The following is a 22,187-nucleotide window of genomic DNA, read 5'->3' on the forward strand; positions in this document are numbered from 1 at the left end:
TGAATTTTGGGTTAGGCGTTTCCTTATCTGTGGCTGAAGATGAGAAAAAAAATGTTTGGAAATGGGGTACTGATTTCAAAAGTATACATAAAAGTCGGCATCTTTTCTGCAAAGGCTTTAATCCTTTTTTTGAATGTCTTGGAAGTTTCTGGTTGGTTTGCTGCCAGGGGTAAAATATTTGTTAAATTTATATTTAATGAATAAAACAACACTAGATAAAACACAGTTGTTTAAAAACAGTGCTATAACTTCACCTACAGCAGGCTGAAATAAAAGAATGCCTTCCCACAGATAATCACAAATTGCCTGTAGTTACATACCCTTGCATTCAGTTGTTTTATCTTGTACAGCGTGGTCTCTAGTCTCTGATCTGAGAAGAAAAAGTTACAGTGGGGAAGAAGCTTTATCTTGTAGCTATCTATATAAATAATTACTGTAGGATAGCCTGGGCTGTGCCCCTCAGTGGCTCGAAGCTTTGTTCTCTCTGAAAACATTTCTCACCAGAAAAAATAAAAAATAATGCATTTTTAAAGTGCAAATTAAACTAGAAGGCAAGGAGCAGCCTCTGGGTCAGAGATCGCCAACATTTGGGGTTAGTTAGACAGTTGTAATTTTGATAATGTTTTCTGGGCATTATATTGTGTTAGCTTTCCCATTGACTAAATGATTGCCTTAAGTCGTATAATCATTAGTATCAGTTTGCCAAGTTCCTGAATCTCCCTATATACGTACTGTACATTTGTTAGAAGATTGGCATAGTTCCAAAGAAAGCTACTTGGATTCTCATTGTTCTTTAAAAAAATAGATATGGCAGAAGTTTGATTTGACAAAAAAGGGAGGTGGCCGCAGGTATAGGTGCTACACTAAGTACTGTATCTTGAACCCATAATCACAAAAAATATTCCAGAAAAGCCAGGTTTTAAACTAATCTTTGAAAGGCCATAGAGTAGAACCATTCTTGCCTCAGAGGGTAGGCCAAATTCTTCAGCTCATTGACCCCTTCATATAGGTTCAGATTGTTCACTGACTTCTAAACATTATATGAAAATAATAAATTGTACTTGACTAATAATACTACAAGTAATAACAATAATGGATAGCCCCATTGATAATTGGTAGTTGATACTGACTGCTTTGGGGGACCCTACTATAAGGTGTCCAAAGGAGCCACCAAGAATTCCTACTGCTCACATACCTCCTTGGTGTCATACCTCCTCACACTTTACTTCCTAATGGGACGGGACCTTCAGCAGACACTCCTGTTTATCCAGATCAGGTAGACAGTAGATTTAGGATCTCTAAGACACCAAGACCAAAAACCATATATGAATTTATAAGTATCACCTTGAATTATACTTGGAAACAACCCAGCAACCACTGTAGTCCACATGGAAGCAGAGTTACGTGGCAATACTATGGCTATTCAATAAGCATACAAGCAGCTGCATTTTGCATCAGTTAAAGGTTCTGGGTAGCCTTCAAGGGCAGCCCCACGTTGAGTGAAACCAAGTGCAAGGTAACAAGCAACAATCTTCAGAGGATCTATTCTTGCTAAAGCTCAAGATGATGCACTAGTTAAAGCTAAGCAAAGATTTTTGGTGGACTCCCTAATTGTAAGTCTAAACTTTTAGACCTTTTTTAAAGTTTTAAATTTAAATTTTAAATTTTTAGAGGGAGAAGAATTCCATAAAGAGGCAAGGATAGTATTGTTATAGAATCAGTTGGTTTAGCAATCAACATTTACTGCAAGCTGTTTGCATTGCTTCTGAGCCTGTTTCCATGCGAGTCCTGACAGCCTCCAGACACTGGATCAAGATTTCCATCGGATTCAGTCTGAGACAGAAAGATATACTTGGGTACTATCAGCATATTGATTATATCTCAGTGATGGCAGAGAACCTCTTCTAGTGGAAGTTAAATAGGATACTGGAGAGATCTGGGCCCTAAGGTACTCCAAATTGGAGTGCCTGTTTACTCAACATCTCCCCTTCCATAATCCCTGATTGGAACTATCGGCTCAGAAAGGAGTGGAATAATTCCAGAAAAGTGTCTCCCACTTTAAGCTCTCATAGGCAGTTTAGAAGGATCCTGTGGTCAACAGTATCAAAGGTTGTTGAGAGTGACAGTGGGACAGAATGGTTATATTGCCACTACTCATGTTGTCAGAAGTCATAAATGAAATGACCAACATAATTTCTTCCCTGTACCACTTTTCCTCTGTTGTTGTCCCACCACTTTTCCTACATTTTCTCCTCAAAGGAAGGTCATGCATTGGACAATGGTTACCCAATATTGTTGGTTCAAGGCTAGGTGCCTTAAGAAATGGGCAAGCCAATGCCTCTTTCAAGGCAGGTGGAACGTTCCTCTCCACAATGAAACACTATAGGTATAGGCAATCTGAAGAAACAGCCTAGGCCGTTATCTCTGTCAAAAATTAACCCCACAGAACACTATAAACTATTGGGCTTCTTGTCCTAAAACATTACATTTTCATAACAATAATCAGCTTTATTTTACAAATAGTATTACATATTCTGTTCCCATAGCAGAAAATGATACAGGAATGTATTTATTGGTACCTTTCATTATATTTACAGGCCAGGTCCATTGTCCCCAACACTTCGGGAGCATGATTATTCCATAACTGATAGAAATATTTTATGTACTGATTTGATGGACTCAGTTAAAGTAATGATCAAATGATTACATCACAAAGGACATTGTTTTAACAGCAAAAAAAGTGAAAGATTTATTTTCTCAATACATTTTTTAAAAAATTGAGATGAAAATACAGGCAAAATTGTGCTTTTTTACAGCACAATTAAGATATATAGAATAATATTAATAAACAAATGGTTATTAACTGAGCACTATCAGTTTAAAAAATACATTTGCAATGTTAGTCTGGGATAATTTCATTGTCAATAGTTTTTATGAGTTTAGAGAAACTAGGGTTTTGCTCTGGGAAGTTTTCACACTTAATAGGCAACAGTAATGATATTGAAAAAGAAGAATAAACTTCATTACAGCAGTCAATAAAATGTAGGTAGCACTAATGAGTCATCTTTGAGAAAAAATATTTTGGATCTTATATTAGAATGGCTTCCATTTTTATCTTTGGAATATAAGTATCATAATATTTTAATATGCTTTGAGATATGTTTGTATTTTGCAGTATTTCCATAAGTTAAAATTATTATGATTATATAATATTTATCTTTGTCCTATAGTGCTTTAAAAATTGTCTGGTGTCAATCTAGGCTATACTTCAATATTGGGGAAAAAGTTTACATATTATAAGTCATATATTCCTAGTATTGGTACAAGTACTAGTAATACTAAATATAACATTATATTAGTTTTCTGCATAACTTTGGATTTGCCTAATTCAGATATCAAGGAACTGTCCCGTTCTAGATATTCTAGACTTCTATTTTGCCTCACAGTTGGTTCTGAGGTAATAGTAGACAGCCAAATGAGTCAAGTATAAAACATGATTACAACTGGCTTTGAAATGTGCAAAAGATATGGAAGCATGGGAAGTATTTCAATGTTCTAAGATAAGATTCTGCTTATGTATAAGAAAAACAAGAGTAGAATTTTCAGAGCTAATAAAATTTCCATACAATCAATATACACCTTATTTTTTGGAGTATAAGACACACTGGCGTATAAGACGCACATTAGTTTTTGGGGAGAAAAATAGAAAAAAAAATCTGCTGACCAGGTATTCATTTTTATTCCCATAGCACCAGAAAAGCAAGCAAACACAATAGTATAATAAAATGACACTTTTTGCTACTTTTTTTCTTTCCCCAGACAGCCTGGGAAAATCTTAATAAGCTTAACTAGATGTCTGGGCATTCGGCCAAAAGCAATTCACACCCAGTAAAATGTAACAAAGCTGAATCAACAAACCAGTCCAGCACTTGCCTGAAGGAAACCATTGAGAAAACTTAAATAGCTGATAGGAAAAATCCCTGCCTTGCCCTTTAAGGGATTATCCCCAAAAGAATAGAAATCACAGGATTTCTATTAGTAGAATAGTAATCACAGTATTACAGGAACTCTCTGCCTTGCCCTTGAAAGGATTATCTCTCAAAAATAGAAACTGGACAAAAGAAGTACTTCTTAAGGCAATCTTCAAATCCTCCTTGGCTTCTCCCAGCTGGAACAATCCCAGAATTTTTTCCAACAGTATGCTGCAGTAAAAATATTCAAATAGCACCTCATTAGGGCTGAAAAAAAGCTTCCAAAAAGATAAGTTCGGAGTATAAGATGAACTCAAATTTCCACCTTTTTTTAGGGGGGGGGGAAGGTGTGTCTTATACTCAGAAAAATATGGTACCAACTGCAAACAGAATGCTTTTTTAAAAATGAGTTTTAAAAAATGCTGTAATCAATGGAATGCGCAATCTTTTTTTACTATATTATTTATTTTTCTCTAGATGTATTTATGTAGCTATTTCATTTTATCCCCATAACAATTGTATCTTTTTGTAAGAGGTTTTCAGGCCTTGATTAATATTGCCCTGTCACTCACATACAGTGGTACTTAAAAATTAGTGAACCCTTTTGAATTGTCAGTACTTTTGCATAAATATGGCCTAAATTTTGATCTGTTCTTCCCATAAGCCTTAAAACTAGATAAAGAGAACCTAAATAAACTAATGAGTCAAAACATTATACCTGTTCATTTATTCATTGAGGAAAAAAATCCAGATGTATATTATGGTATTTGTGTATGGCATATATATATGAACCTCGAGGATTATCAGTTCACTGAGTCCTTTGGGAGAAGGGCGGCATATAAATCCAATAAAAAAACAAACAAACTTGAAGGAGAACTATGTCATAGTTTAAACAAAGCAGATTTCTGAAAACAGTTGTTCACAAACATATGGATTTGGGCTTGTGTGAAGAAGAGATCATGGTTTGGGTCATATTTGTGCAGAAATATTAAAAATTCAAAAGGGTTCACAAACGTAAACATCATTGTATGACTAGAGGGTCGTTTAAGGCTAATATTTGTGGTTATTTAACAAGTACTCATTCTAACTAACCAACACCTCACACAGTTCCTCCATCTTTCCAGAAAAAAGCAACAGCCACGAATCAACTCTGTCTCTTTCCTTTTTCAATTTTCCATCTTCATCTAATCTATAAAGCTGATATTTTTAAAAGGGCCAAAAAAAAGAGTATCTGAACTTTATCCACTTCCTTCAATTCATATGGACCCTATTGCTTGTGCTGTTGTCTTTTTTTGAGAGGGCAGGCATGTAGATGCCAGCTATGAAATTACATAATGTGGGTAAGCAGTACCTATTAAAATGTCTTCCTAAAGGAAAGTAAAAGACATGTTTGCTTCTTTAGACAATCCATTAATTAAATTTAATGTTACTCTTAAAGCAGTGGCACCTTTTCTCAGATGTGAATGGAAATCTAAACTGGACTTCTTTAACTATAGAAGTGAACTGTTCCCTTGTGTGCTTCAAAGAACTTCTGTATCTCTTTCAAAGTATACATAGCCCTACTAGAACCAAATTGTTTAGCAGGCATCAGTATCTTCTATACCTCTAATGATGGTACATACATGATAAGGCTACCGTGATGGAACTTAAAGGTGCTTGAGCTGCTGGATGCCCTGACCCAAGTCCATAAATTGCTTGATATTGTGCTGTCATTTTGCTGCAGGTTTCTAATAGCAAAAGTCTGGAGACTGAAACTATATTGTTTGCCTTTCCTCTTTGTTCATTCATGGTGTGACAGTGGTGTATGAAGTCTACAGCTAAACAATTTTCAGGCTTTAATGCTTCCAACAAATATTCCTGGCTACTCTTCATTAATATGTAGCCTGATTAATTGCAGGAATCTGTGTCTCCACTTATTTGTTTGCCACATATTTTAAGAAGTGTGGAATTCAGCTCCCATAATTGGAGTGATAGTCTTTCTATTTAGGATCACATCACTTCTGTTTTGTCCAGTAGTTGATTGCTAAGATATTTTTAACCCAAATTCACTTTCACTGTATTATTACAGAAAAGGGCATCAATCTTCTTCCTAATTTTTGGATCCTTAAGACCCAGTTGAAAATGTTCATTTCCTCCTTCATCCTATGCCTATGAACATTTTCTTTATCACTACAGTAGCTGCATAGCCAATTTTCTATCCTTTTTCCTTGTGCAAATGCCTATAGTATTTGTTTACTGTCACCAGCATTTCCTTTATCACCCTTCGGACTACAGATTCTGATTCTTCTTTGTCTTCTATAACTTTCTGATTAAAAAATTTGTCCCACTCTTCCACACTGGTACAGTTCTATGGACATTTATTTCACTTTTCCATTTCCATTTGTTGTTTTTAGTGGAGTCATCTCAAAGGCAAAGATTATGTCTGAAAGAAAATTTACTTACCCATACATCATTAGTAAATGATTTCAGAAAGCAAAATATCAACCTTTTTTAAAAGCTTTTTAAAGCTAGGAATGTCACCAAACCAATGAATTCCAGATGGAAACAAAGTACAAAACATAAACTAAAGATGAACCAATTCAACTGAGAACTAAAAATAGCCAGTATATGACAGATTATTAAAATTCAAATTACCCTGTTGACTTGTATTGATGTATGCTGAATTAAAGAACTAATCTTTTGAGCAATTCAGTGGTCAGTAGAATTCATGACATGCATTTCCTCTGTGGGTCTTATTGGACAAATGTGCTTACCTATTAGAGCTGAAAATGTAGAAATCATAGTTCCATGATCACTTTGAGCTCTATCAAGTCACTGGTTTGGAGAAAAGAACAACATCTGGGCTTGTCAGAGCCGGTTAACTTTACAAGGTAGCTCCTTGTAGCAAGACTCCTGGTCAAATACAGACTTTCCACTACATTTAAACTGAAGTTTGGAAGCATAAATACTTTTTTTAAAGCACAAACTACCTTAAACTTTGTCATTTAGTTAACACATCAAATGAAACTATTTTTAAGGCACAGAAAAGAATGCTGATATAGAAAAACAGGTGTTTTTTCTATATGTGCTTTCTTTCAAAAATTGCTTCCAAGTATATTTTAAGGTCCTTGTTGAGCCAGCTGGCTTTAAACACTTGTATTATTGCAGTAATGTATTCATTTGTTTATAACATATATAAATTGCCTCACTGCAGATGCTGTAGGTTATGTACAAAGTCAGACACAGTACAAAGCACAACATAATTTAAAAAAAACCCTGTGAAAAGGCTAAGCAATTTAAGAATTATTTAATGTACATACTGTATTTTGTATTGATTTTAGTAAGAAGGAGAGATTAATTCTGAAGATTTTTCCAGCAAATGTTTTTACAAAAATAATTTAAAGGGAAATTGATTATATAAGGGGAGAAAGTAGGCAACTGGATGAGAAATAACAGGTTGGGTTCAATGCTGTCAAGACTAAGATTTAATAGATTCTGGGGTCTCCTAGATTCCATAGTTGACATATTTCCATCTTTTGTTGTGAATGGGGTGTTGTTATATAATTGTGTTGGTGTATAATCTTGGGGTTCTCCTGGACTCACAGCTCAAAAAGCAGCTGTAGCTGGGATGGGGCTTTGCACAATTGTATCTTGTATGCCAGTTGCACCCACTCCTGCTCATGCTCACTCACACCTTAGCAGTGGTGGGTTTCAATTTGTTTTAGAATCTATTCTGTAGGTGTGGCCTGTTTTGTGTGAGTGGCTTGGCGGTCATGTGACTGGGTGGGAATGGTTTGGCAGTCATGTGACCGGGCAGGCGTGGCCAACTTGTAAAATGTGATGAAACCCACTTAACAATGCTCTTGCTTAGCATCCAAAATGTTGGCTCAGGAACTCTGGCATTTGAAGCACGCAAGTCTTAAAGCTGTCAAGTTACAAGACCCTTGCACCCCTAACCCTTTAGAAAAAAAAACCCAGGGGTGTTCAAACTTGACAGCTTTAAGACTTGTGGACTTCAACTCCCAGAATTCCTCCTCCAGTCATGTTGGCTCAGGAACTCTGGCATTGAAGTGTGCAAATCTTAAAGCTGTCAAGTTACAAGACCCTTGCACCCCTAGCCCTTTAGAGAAAAACCTCAGGGGTGTTCAAATTTGACAGCTTTAAGATTTTCCCTCCTCCTCCAGAGAGCCCATGCCACAAGGAGAATGCTATATCTTTAAGTTCTCCCTCTAGTCCGTTTGCTTAGAGGGCACTGTGCTTGGCGCTGATTGGTTGCCTGTTTGACAGCCAGCATATATAAAAAGCTGTCAAACAGGGTCTCAGCTGTTATCGTTAGCTGAGACGCAGCATTGTGAATTGCCACGTTTGACAACCTGTTAGCATTAAACACAGTTAGCGTTGAAGTCTGAGTTACTTCAGTCCTTATACCCGCCATTCTCCCAGCTAGAACAGAGGACATGGTCTAGATTTTGTCTTTTAAATATTTGTACCGTAGGAGACCTAGACAGCATTTCGGTGTGTGCCAATTCTCCCTAGTGATCTCACTCATATATAACATGGTCCTACTCTGGTTTCCTTTAGGAAAGCTGTTAAGAGTGGGGTTTCCCCCAACCTTTGGGGCCAGTTGACAAGAGTGCCCTTTTCATTATAATGCCTGGTTGCCATTTTATAGTTAATATTAACATTTTAATTGCATCTGTTTTAATATTATGTGATTCTCGCGAGGCTCTGCGTGGCCAGCGATGATTCCGGAGGCCATCTGGGAAGACGAGGAACGCGAGGGGGGACCCTGCCCCCCACTGATGGCCTCCGGAATCATCGCTGGCCGCGCAGAGCCTTGCTGCTGCTCCACGCCGTGGAAAACATAGGCGCAATTACAGCCCGGAGCAGGAGCAAAGCCCCTTTCCCAACTGGCCCTTCCTCCCTCGGAAGGCTTCGGAGGGAAGCTTCTGCAGAAGCCCGGGCGAGTGACAACAAGTTCCCGCCATTACGAAGTCTCGGAGGCTGTAATTTTCTGAGCTGTGCACGCGCACCTGTTTTCCAAGGCGTGGAGCAGCAGCGAGGTTCTGCATGGCCGGCAATGACTCCGGGGGACATCCGGGAAGACGAGGAACGCGAGGGGGGACCCTGCCCCCCACTGATGGCCTCCGGAATCATCGCTGGCCGCGCAGAGTCCCGCCACTGCTCCACGCCGTGGAAAACATAGGCACAATTACAGCCTGGAGGAGCAAAGCCCCTTTCCCAACTGGCAGTCCCAAAATGACAGAGGGAGACAGAGAGGGAGGGAGGGAGAGAGAGACAAAGAGCCAGAGAGAGAGAGAGAGAAAGAAAAAGAAAAAAAGAAAGTGGGAGAGAGAGATGAAAGAAAGAAAGAAAAAGAAAGAGAACTTATGACCACAATTGAGCCCAAAATTTTGGTTGCTAAGCAAGAGCATCGTTAAGTGAGTTTCATTTCATAATTCATTTGCATTTAATTGTAATTGTTCAAAGAATGTTCGGAAAAATGTTCGGCCCTCCAGCATGTTCACTTCATCCAATCTGGCCCTCTTTGAAAAAAGTTTGGACACCCCTGCTGTACACTATCCAGAGACACAATGTTTGGGCTGGGTGGGCTTATCAATCAATCAAATAAGTAAATAAAAGAGACCATTATTGGATCAAGCACATGTTAATCAAAAAATGCCAGCTGTCAACCAACTGAGAACTTAGCAGGCTAAGGGCAGCAACTGTCACAAGTTTAAAGTGCTATAGAATGTCCATTTTGAAGGCCTTAAAGTGTTTCTGGTCAGAAAATAACATGTCAACCACAAGTGGAAAACATTGGTGCAGATTACATTTGCCATGGACTGGTGAGTCGAGGGTCACATCTTTTCCATTTCTGTGCTCAAGAGTGGTGGTTATAGCTTGCCCTATATTGGGGAAAAAATAAGGATAATCTTTTAGTGGATTGTTCTTTTAGAAGAGTCTGTGGAGAATTCACCATAATGTTCTGCTGTGTTAAATTTGGATTTTCTAATTTTTCCTCGAAGGATATCTAATCCATCTTTCCCTAATTTGGTACCAGCCAGATACACTGGATTATTTGATTCTGTCTGAAGATAAGGAAGAAAGAGTCACACAGGGCATAAAAGGTTTCTTCCTGCCTTCTGCCACCACCCTTCCAGCTGTGGCTTTTCGTTGGATTTGGTATATACTTGCGAAGAGAAAAAGCAGATCTTTTCCAGTATGAACACAATGCTAAAACACAAACTAGATACAGAGGGTGCCTTATGTAATTGGAATACCCTTGTACTACATATGAATGCTAGCTTTGGAGAAGATTTAGTATGTTTAAAAACTTGGTCTCATTAAAAGTTTTGAATTTGTTCCCCTGACCCAGTCATCCAGAAATACAAAGGAGTATGAGCCAGTTAAGCATATAAACTAGGGCAAATTATAAATACTGTGTACAAATATTTCCCTACAATTATACCACATGTAGCATCCGTATACATAAATCATATATCATTATATTTTCATATTGGAAAACATACATTCACCCCAGCAATAAATAATACTGCAAGAAAAAAATATGTTAAAATAGCATTTTAATAAAATATGCAAAACGTATCTGAAATTTCAAAGCAACTGCTGCTTGTGAAATGTTGTCTTGCTACTCTCCTGAGGAATATTCACCCTGAGAGCTGAAAATAAATCAAGTTTTCTTCTCTCAAACAAACAGTTCGAGTTTTTTAAAAGATGGTCTTTATTTAAATTAGATTCGATAGTGAGCCTTGAATAAAACTAGCTCGTGCTTTTTGGTTGTATACCTTGTGCACCTTCCCTCAATTAAACTAAATTTTTATGCTGGAACTGAAAGTGGGCTTTGTTTTTTCTTTTTCTGCTTTTTTACTTATTAGATTTATTCTTCCAGGAAGAAGTTTGTTAAAAGTATAAAGAAACTTGTCTCTTTGGGGAATATAGGCCAGCCTATACCTGTAGTTTGTTTGGGAAATATATTAATGTTCTTATCAACATGAGCACTAATTCTTGCACACATAAAAGGTATATAATAGAACTTAACATGTCTTCCTTTAAAAAGTTGGAGAAGGGGAGAAAATTAAAATAATTCTGTAGGAAGTTATCACCTAGCCCTCTCCCAGAAAAATGAAATATCCTAGGAAATATTGATAAGGCAGAATATTATATTTCCTGGATGTGAAAAAGGGAGAAACACATTTTAAACACAAAGTAAATTCCTGCAGCTTCCGGCCCATCCCCACTTTGTCAATGGGCCATTAAGAAGGCCAAGCTAGTCCACTTTACATAATAAAGAGTTCTCCCCTTCAGCTCCAGGGGGATGGGAATGAAGGCATGATAATATAAGCCTTTACTCAATTGACCACAAGGCATCTGAACTCAATCAAACCTGAATTCAAAACTCAGCCTAGAGGGTTGCCCTTGCACGGGCCCATGGGAGCCTGGCAACCAATCAGAATACATTTCTTAGACAGGAACAGGAAACAGATAGGTGGAGCCGAACAGATTATAAAAATCCCTGCAAGCCCTTCTTCAGCCCTTCTCTTCCTTTGCATTCTCTTCTTCTCCACCAACATTGAAGCATGTGATCACCTTTTCTGTTCAGGACTCAAGCCATGTGGTCCTGTCCACCATTAAAACCATCTTTCCAAGCAGCCTCCATGTCTCCAGTGTTTTTTTCCCCACTTGGAGCCGAACCCAGAAGGACATTTCTTCCAACAATTCAATAAAACATACATTCATTTGCAATATATCACATAATCTTATAGTGAATGACAATTCAGGGTAATGTACATTGTGGATGCCATCAAAAGGAAGCTGCACAACACAGAGAAGAATCACAATTATTGCAATGATTGTTGGGGCCTGCTTTAGCAGAAAGAGGAACTCCAAACAATATATAAACTGAGAGACTGTATGATGGGAAAGCTCAAGGCTTAGATTTCTTGAACAGTTTTGGAGGGCCTAGATAGATTCTTGTCAGTGGTGGGATTTAAATTTTTTTACTACCAGTTCTGTGGGCATAGTTTGGTGGGCGTGGTGTGACTTGGTGGGCGTAGCTTGGTGGGTGTGGCGGGGGAAGGATACTGTAAAATCTCCATTCCCTCTCCACTTTAGAGGAAGACTACTGCAAAATCCCCATTCCCTACCAATCACCTGGGACTGAGAGGCAGAGAATAGATGGGGGCGGGGCCAGTCAGAGGTGGTATTTACCGGTTTTCCGAACTACTCAAAATTTCTGCTACCGGTTCTCCAAAACTGGTCAGAACCTGCTGAATACCACCTCTGATTCTTATAAATGAAAATGATCATGTAGTAATGTCTATTGTCAGATAAAAACTGGACTTTCAGAGGTAGTTGGGCAGTGGAAGAAATCCATTTTAAGAGAATAAATTGTTGAGGTAACCAGCCTTGATAGACTCAATTGACAATAGAACATTATAGGCTCTCATTTTGCTATGTGTTGCAGTTTCTTTGCTTTGCTTCCCTTGGACTTAACTCAGATTTGGCACAGCGTCTATTCTTCTGATGATATCATGACCCATACTCAGGATATAGATTCTGAATCTGAAGAAGCTGCTCCAGCTCTGAAATGTCAGTCTTAGGAGACACCAAGTGTTGTGTTCCACCAGGCGCGGCCAGCAGATGGCGTTGGAAGAAACGCCTCTGATTGGTGCAGGTGCGCCTGCTGAACGGCGGGAGAAAAGCAAGCCACCCATTGGTTCCCCGTCTGACAGCTACATGTATAAATAGCTGTCAGACGGGTTAGTTGTTCGTTCATTCCAGTCAGTTCTTTCTCTGTTAATAAAAAGTTAGTTGTCTCCTCAGTTATTGATACCTCAGATCTTAACACTGGCGACGAGGACGGGCGAAACGGACCCCCACCAAGTACCGCCCATGGCTACTGCTGCTATTTTCTCTCCGTTCCGCCCTGAGGCTGAGGCATGGGACGCGTTCCTTGAACGCTTTGAATGTTTTCTTTTAGCCCATGACCTCACCAGTCTATCCCTCGACAGAAAGCGGGGCATTTTCTTAAACTATTGTGGCCCTGAAATGTTTGCCACTGCGAGGGCGCTGTCTTCATCGACGCCTGTCCACACTATGCCTTGGGATCAACTACTTGCGAAACTCAAGACTCATTACGAACCCGCTCCGTCCCGGTTTGCGCACCACTAATACTTCCACCGTTGTGTCCAGACCGAAGGTCAACCTATTAGTCACTACGTGGCTGCACTCCGGGCTGCTGCCATCCATTGTAAATTCTCCGATCTAGATGAGGCTCTACTCGAGCAGTTTATCTACGGCCTCAGAGACATCAAACTACATTGGCGCATCCTCTCACGATCTGAACTAACCTTAAAAATAGCTGTGGACGAAGCCCGCGCCTCAGAGATGGCTGACCAGTCCACACCTGACCTACACCGTTTTCCTCCACCTACAACGCCATTGATTCCTGCCTCTACTGTCCACTACCAGCAATGTTCTCTTACCGGTCAGAATTGTACCTGGCCATTGACCGTTTGCAAACCCTGTCTCACAAGGACGGTTGCCTGTGCCTCAGCTGCGGTGGTCGGCACCTCCATTCCTCATGCCAATTCCACTCCCATCTCCTTAAATCTGGATCCCATGGTGGCCCCAATCCGCCTTAAAGCCAGGCGGTTGCCCCTCGCTTTGAAAGCTAAGGTCGACTCTGAGCTTGACAAGCTCATTGCCCAAGGCATATTAGAACCCATCAACTTCTCCTCGTGGGAAACCCCTATAGTGGTTCCTTTAAAGTTTGACGGATCTATTAGGATCTGCGCGGACTTTAAATCCACTGTGAACAAGACCTTGCAGTCCCACCCTTATCCTGTGCCCATAGTGCAACATGTGTTACTGCACTTCTGCGCTGCCGGCCTACACTTAAAATAATAAAAATGCCAGCTGGGTGTTCCTTCCGTGACCTTTCTGGGTTTCCTAATAGACCATCACGGCATTCACCCTTCCCCTTCTAAAGTGGACGCTATTCTATCCGCTCCCACCCCAACTAATAAAGTTGAGCTACAGGCCTTCTTAGGTCTCCTCAATTTTTATTCCTCTTTTATCCCCCATAAGGCCTCTCTTGCTGAGCCTCTCCACCGGCTGCTGGACAGCTCCACTCCATGGGCCTGGACAAGCTGTGAGGCGCATGCGCTCGCGGCTGTCAAGCGCTCCTTAACTGCTCCCCCTGTACTGGCTCAATACGATGATCATTTCCCTCTCATCCTTGCCTTTGATGCTTCCCCCTTCGGAGTCGGGGCCATCCCCAGTCACTCCTACCCTGACGGCTCGGAGTCCCCTATTGAGTTTTACTCCCGCACTTTATCCAAACCTGAGCACAACTACAGCCAGTTGGATAAGGAGGTGCTGGCCGCTGTTGCGGAAGTGAAACGTTTTCATCACTACTTGTACGGCCGCCCCTTCTCTCTGGTGACCGATCACAAGCCCCTCCTATTCTTGCAGGTGACCGCCCTACCCCCCCCCCCATACTCTCCCCCAGGATGTCTAGCTGGGCAGAGTTCCTCACTTCTTACACCTACCCCCTGATACATAAACCAGGCTGCCATATGAGTCATGCGGACGTGTTAAGCCGCTGCCCCCTGCCCATTGACGTCTCTGATCCTGCCCCCACTAACTCCCTCTGCCTCATTGACGAATTGCACCTGCCCATGTCCTCATCGGATATATCTCAATCCTCCCTAACGGACCCAGTCCTCTCCTATGTCATCAACGCTGTCCACAGGGGCTGGCCTTCCACTTCCAGAGAGCCCCACTTCCTTCCCTACTTCCGCCACCGCATGGAACTGTCAGTCCTTCAGGGCTGCCTTCTGTGGGGCAATCGTGTCGTAATCCCTGCCTCCCTTCGCCATTCTGTACTTACCCGCCTCCACGAAGGGCACCCAGGCATAGTGAGGATGAAAAGTCTAGGCCGTGGCTATGTCTGGTGGCCCTCCATGGATGCGGACATCGCTAACTGGGTGCAATGCTGCATGCCATGTTAAGCCGTACGGCCGGCGCCTCCCGCCACGCCTTCCAGGGACTGGGAACGGCCCATGGCCTCTTGGAGTCGCATCCACATTGACTTCATGGGTCTTATGGCCGGTCTCACCTTCCTTCTCGTTGTCGATGCCTGGTCTAAATGGGTCGAGCTTTTCAACATGAAAAGCACTATGTCGGGGGCCACCATTCAAGTCCTAGACTCCCTTTTCATAATCCACAGGCTCCCTGATGTGATCGTCTCAGACAATGGCCCCCAGTTTACCTCTGCAGAGTTCCAGCACTATTTGGCAGAGCTGGGCATTCGCCATGCCCCGGTTGCCCCCTTCCACCCGGCAGGGAATGGTTTGGCTGAACGCACTGTCCGTGTCTGCTCGACTAACCACCTATCTTAGATCGCAACACACCACACCTTGTCCTCTTACAGGGAAGAGTCCTGCTGAATTGTTAATGGGACAGCGGCTCTGCACAACCTTAGACCGTCTTCACCCCCTCTACAATTCGTCCTCTTTCCATACTCCTGAAACCCCTAGGGCCTTTCTGGTGGGGGAGGGGTTTTTGCACGGAATTTTGCAGGCAACCCAAAATGGTTACGCCGTCACGTTGCTGAAATAACAGGGCCCTGTTCCTACAGGGTCCTCCTCGGCGATGGGAGACATTGGTGGCGGCATGTAGACCAAATACGTCGGCGAACAATGGAGAGGCCTGTGGACAGACCAACTGCTTCAGAGCAATCAGGTCCTACCAATGCTGCCTGCTGGCCAGACAACCTCAAAGGCACTAGCTCCGAGTCTGCAATACCCGTTACGTTCTCACTGGCTGCCTTACCTTTGAAAGTTGGCGCCCTGCTCGGGGCTGGACCGTCAGCGTAGGCCTTGCTGCCGATTCGCCAGAACAATGGGTCTGGCACTCCTCCTCCTACGGCGATGGCTCCACCTCTGGAAAGAAGATCCCAGCGCGTGCGCAGATGTCCGGCATACCTCCGGGACTACGCATGTGCCATCCAGGGGGAAGGGGTATTGTGTTCCATCAGGCGCGGCCAGCAGATGGCGTTGGAAGAAACGCCTCTGATTGGTGCAGGCGCGCCTGCCGAATGACGGGAGAAAAGCAAGCCACCCATTGGTTCCCCGTCTGACAGCTACATGTATAAATAGCTATCAGACGGGTTAGTTGTTCGTTCATTCCAGTCAGTTCTTTCTCTGTTAATAAAAAGTTAGTTGGCTCTTTGTCTCCTCAGTTATTGACACCTCAGATCTTAACACCAAGTCAAGAATTACATGAGACTGATCAAATACAGGCACCACCTGGCAAGTTAGAACAGTCAAATGACAGTGACATAAGGCCTCCCAGGCCCGAACCCAGTGAATAGAGAGAACAGAGATGTTCCATGGGGCTTTTTGCCAAGCAAGGTAGTAAACCTCTTGATTGATGATGGTTGGCGGCAGTTGATTTAAGAAGCACCTCTGATCCATGTTCCCTTTGCTGCAAACAATGTCTGATCTTGGCTTTTGTGTGACATTCCTACAAATCCTATTTGTATCGAAAACTTTGAACTTCTGACCTAAAATCTCTGTCCACTCTGGTTTGGATTTGGACTATTCTTCTGCATGCTCCTATTAAAAGCAAACATTTCAGGAAAGCTTCTCTTTGTTTACATTCTTTGTTTGCTGTTATATCTTCAGCCTTGAACTTAAAATGCTAATCTCCATTGCAACTGTGTTTGAGTGTGTGTGGCTGAAAACCTGAAGCAGGACACATGAGATAGGATTATAGAACACTCAGCCTGTGGATGAGGATGGTTAATCTGAGTCTGATGGGATTAGAAAAAGGACAAAAGAGAGCAATCTAGGTCACAGTGAAGTGGAAGGTCTGGAACACAATCGTCATTTTGAGATGCTAGTTTGTTTTCTCCATTACATTTCCACTCTCTCACTACTTCTAGCAATAACTTTAGGGATACTAATTGAACATTTTGGGAGTTTTGACTTTTGGGTAGGAAATGGAGAACTAGGTATTTCAGAAAGAGCCAAGAGGACAATGCAGCAACAACCGATACATCAGTTGTAGGCTTGGTCCAGTGAAATCTCTCCAGACAATGAAAGGATGACAGATTGTCCATTTTTGCTCCACATGGCTACTCCTCACAAGGAGACTGCAGAAAACAATGGTCCTACAGGTCTGGATATCAGACAAGAGAAGTCAACAAGATTTCAACCATGGTGGAGATTTTAAAGACACTGGGTTTATCTAATCTCATTTTCTAATTATTTTTGGATTTATAGTAATTTCAGCATTTTAAAAGATCTTATCAGTTTATCAGGGAGGAAACATTTATTGTTGACTGTAACTGGCTTGCATTTTTGGAAGGCTTACTGAGGCTTTAAGACTCTGCTACTTCTTTATGTATACTAGTTTGTATACTACCTTCCAAGTCTCTTTACTCACTCTACCAACTTGAACCAATTTGATCTAGCAGTTAATGTTAGATCTGGGCAACGAGAGAACAGACTGCGGACACGAAGTGACTTAACAGCTCTTTATTAGTAGTAGTAGTGATCCAGCTTGCTCTGTGGTCGGAGGGTTCCCCTTTTATAGGGATCGGGTACGCCCCTCGACCAATCAGAACGATACCTGTTTCCCGCTGTAGCAGCGGACCAGAGAGGAGACTTCCTACGATATATGCTAATATCTAACACCCCTCCCCTCTTAGACGGAACATTGCGGTTGGTTATGTAGTCCTTAAGGTATGTTGGAGTTTGCCTTACTCAAGTGGAGCGTCGCAGTTCGGGTTGGTCAGGAGTAGTTGCAGGATCAGTTGCTTTCTTTGCTTCGAGTTCTGGTGTTTTCAGACTTTCGTTGCTTGGGCGTTCGGGGGTCTGCTCGCTTACGTTGCTTGGGGGTTGTTCTGTTTCGCGCTCGACCTCTTGCTCTGTCCTGGGCTCGCAGGTGTCGTAGTTCTCTGTGTTGGGCCTCTCGAGTGGCTGACTTTGCATTGGTAGGTAGCTCTCGTCCTCGGCTCGTAGGTCTGAGTGCGCCAGGCGACCCCGAAGTTGATCGATGTGCCTCTTCCAATTCCGCCCATCTTCCAGTTCTAACAGATACGATCGTGGACCCGTGATGCCAATGACCGTTGCCGGCATCCACAATGTTCCCCCTGCATAGTTGTGGGCGTATACCGAATCCCCTATGCTGAAACTCCGAATTTTGCTTGTGGAGTCTGGGGGTGCTGTGGCAGAGTAGTTGGGGTGAAGACGGTCCAGGTGAGACCATAGACGGCGGCCCATGAGCATTTCAGCGGGGCTCCTTCCCGTCGTTGCACTGGGGGTAATGTGCTGAATGAGGAGGTAATGGTCTATGCGTGTTTGCCAATCTCCTGGACCCATCCTAGCGAGGGCCTCTTTTGCGGATCGCACCATTCTCTCTGCCTGTCCGTTTGATGCCGGATGGAATGGCGCGACGAGGGCATGCCGAATTCCCTGACCTGCTAAAAATGTTTCGAAATGCATGGCCGTGAACTGGGGCCCGTTATCGGAGACCAGGAGGTCGGGCAGGCCATGAGTGGCGAAAAGTCGCCGTAGGACCTTAATGACTGCCTCTGCCGTGGTTGAAGTCATTAGGACTACTTCTAGCCATTTGGAATATGCATCCACAACTATAAGGAAAGTCTGACCTTGAACTGGCCCTGCGAAGTCGATGTGTATTCTCGACCAGGGTGCTTTCGGCTTTTCCCATTCCGTGGCGGGCGCTTCCGGGGGTGCTGGTCTCGATTCTTGGCATGGATCGCAAGTGGCCACCCACTCCTCTATCTCTTTGTCCATGTTTGGCCACCAAACGTAACTTCTCGCTAAAGCCTTCATCCTAACGATCCCCGGATGCCCAACATGTAATGCATCTAACACATTTTTACGTAAAGCATAAGGAATAACAACTCGATCCCCCCACAATAAGCAACCTTGTAACACTGAGAGTTCGTCCCGTTTTGACCAAAACACTTTGAATTCTGGGCCCACGTTTCCCTTCGGCCACCCCCTCCAAACCCAAGTTTGAACTTGCTTTATTAAACTGTCTTTAGAGGAGAACCTTGCAACGTCGCAGGAAGAAACCGGTCCAGAGTCCAAACAGTCAATGAGCAACACCGGTACTTCGGGAGTGGGGTCTGGCAAAAGGTCCGGTAGTGGGCAACGGCTGAGTGCGTCTGCGTGTCCTAGAGTGGAGCCCGGTCGATGAATTAACTTGTAGGAGTACGCAGCCAGGAAAACAGTCCACCTGGTCATGCGTGGAGAGAGGGAGACCGGGGTGGGGCGGTTTCCCGCCAAAAGTCCCAACAGCGGTTTGTGATCAGTAATTAGTTCAAAATCGCGGCCATAGAGGTATTCATGGAAACGTTTTACTCCAGCTACCGCAGCTAACGCTTCCCTGTCCATCTGGCTGTAGTTCCTCTCGGCCGATGAAAGAGTTCTAGAGTAGAAAGCGATGGGTGCTTCTTTTCCGTCTGGCATCCTGTGGCTAAGGACTGCGCCGACTCCAAAGGGTGATGCGTCGCAGGTCAATACTAGCGGTAGTGTCTGGCTGTATTGGACTAACAGCGAGTCAGTGGTGAGCAGGCGCTTTACCCCGGCAAAAGCTGCTGCTTCGGATCATCCCCATCTCCATGGTGCGTTTCGCTGGAGTAGTCGATGTAGCGGCTCAGCAACGGTCGCCTTCTGTCTCAGGAAAACACTGTAGAAGTTAAGTAGTCTGAGGAAGGCCTGCAGCTCGGTCTGGTTACGTGGTGTGGGGGCGTCCTGGATCGCCTTAATTTTCTTTGAAGTGGGGTGTATTCCCTGACCATCGATTCTATATCCCAGGAATTCTACGCTAGGCACGTTAATTTGGCATTTTTCTTTTTTAAGGCGGAGACCCTTCTCTCTGATTCTGGCCAAAACAGTTGTGACTCTTTTATTTAATTGCTCCTCGTTTGCAGCGGACACCAAGATGTCGTCGAAATAGGGGACGACTCCCGGTATCCCTTGCAAAAGCCGTTCCATGACGCTCTGGAACAAACCTGGAGCAATGCTCACACCGAATTGCAGCCGGTTGCATTTGAATGCCCCTCTATGCGTCACTATAGTTTGGGCCTCCGCTGTGGCACTGTCCACGGGCAATTGCTGGTAAGCTTGTGCCATGTCTAACTTTTCAAATATCTTTCCTGGCCCCAACGAGTGCAATAAGTGCTGAACTACTGGAACAGGATATGCGCTTTGTTGTAGTGCGACATTAATTGTGCATTTATAGTCCGCGCAGATGCGGACTGACCCGTCTGGCTTAACTGGGGTCACAATGGGTGTTTCCCAGCGCGCGTGATCCACCGGCTCAAGGATTCCTTGTTCCACTAGCTTATCTATTTTCTTATCTATTTTTGGGCGGAGTGCAAAAGGCACTCGTCTCGGTTTAAGTCGGATTGGCGCCACTTTGGGGTCTAAGTTGAATGAGATTGGTTTACCCACATACTTACCAAGACCGGGGCTGAACACATCCTCGAACTCCTTAAAGATCTGCTCAGCGCTGCTGTTCTCCACGCTGTTGATCCCGGTGACTTCCAGCCCCAAGGCTTCAAACCAATCTAGTCCTAGAAGGTTCTGTAATGGTGCGGTGGCGACGGTCACGGGCAGCTGGGCTACGATGTCCTTGAAACGGATCTGGAATGTGCCCTGGCCCACGATGGGGACTTGGTTCCCCTGGTAGTCTCGCAGCAGGATGTCTGGAACACGTAGTTGGCTCTTTTTGAGGCTAGGGATAGCCTGTTTCATGGATGCCCATGAAATGATCGTCAGGGACGATCCTGTGTCAACTTCTAGCTCGCAAGGTGAGCCCTCCAAGAGGACTGTGACTTTCAGCTTTTTTGGCCGCTTGGTGCGGACCTGACTTATCGTGGTGAGATACGTTCGCAACTCCTCTCTCTGGGTCAACTCTATCTCAGCATCTGTATCCTGAAAATACTCTCGTTGAGCGTCTTGATAGAACGCTCTTTCAGTTCTTTGTGTGTAATCTCTCTGGGGATACGCCCGCTCAGCTCTTTGGGAATTTTCTCTCTGGGTAAACACTTGTGGATTTCTCTCTGGGCGCCCTTTTTGATTTCGCCAAGCCCCTAGGTTGGGCTTCTGTTGGCGGTACATGGGTGGCTGCTTTGAGGCAGGGACTTCGCTCCGGCACACTCGTGCGATGTGCCCAAGTTTGTTGCAGTGCGAACAAACAACGTTCCTGAACCTACAGGTAGACAGGGCGGCAAACGGAATCCGGGTCTTCCCCCAGGTCTCACGTGACTGCTCTGCATCAGGTGACTTTTCTCGAGCTCAGGATCCTCGAAATCTGGAATGGTGTCCTCGTAGTGGACTCTGGTGTGTCTTGGCGCTGGCTGGCCTGTATTGAATCCGCGTTGAATTGTCTCCGCTGATCTGTCTGCTGCTTCTGAAGCTCTTGCCTCGTCGAGTACAATCTGTAGGCTTAAATTGGTTTTGGCTAACAGCCGTTTTTGTAGGGAAATGTCTCTCAGCCCGCTAACGAGTCGATCCATAATCTGCTCATCCAGGTCTCTGAATCCACAATGTGTGGCTGCTTTTCGTAGAGCTGCAACGTACTGGTTGATAGATTCTCCCACCTTCTGGTTCCTCGTGTTGAATGCTTGGTGGCAAACATGGCGGGAAGGTTTTGGCGCGTAATGAGTCTGTAGAGCCTGTTGCAACGCCGTCCATGATACTGCCTGTATTGGAGTAGGCGCGGTGAGGTCTCTGGCCGTGTTGAAGACTTCTTTTCCGCAGTAGCCGAGGAAGATGTTTTTCTTCCGGGCGTCGGTGATCCCCGTGTATTCGTTCGCTTCGAGAAAACACTCGAAACGAATCATGAAGGCTTCCCATTCGTCGTTCGCTGGGTCGAATGGAGCGGGGGGAGTGTGCATCGCCATCTTCTTTCGTTTGAATTTGCCGCGCTGTGGTGACCTCAGATGGCTGCCGGAATTTCTGCCGAATTCCTAGGCTGGATCAAATCCGGAGATTCTGGAGGTAGCGTTCTTCGTCCTATCTGTCTCTCGATCCGACCTTCGGCGCCAATGTTAGATCTGGGCAACGAGAGAACAGACTGCGGACACGAAGTGACTTAACAGCTCTTTATTAGTAGTAGTAGTGATCCAGCTTGCTCTGTGGTCGGAGGGTTCCCCTTTTATAGGGA

Source organism: Natrix helvetica, assembly GCF_964273705.1.
Source record: "Natrix helvetica genome assembly, chromosome: 3".
Lineage (NCBI taxonomy): Eukaryota > Metazoa > Chordata > Lepidosauria > Squamata > Natricidae > Natrix > Natrix helvetica.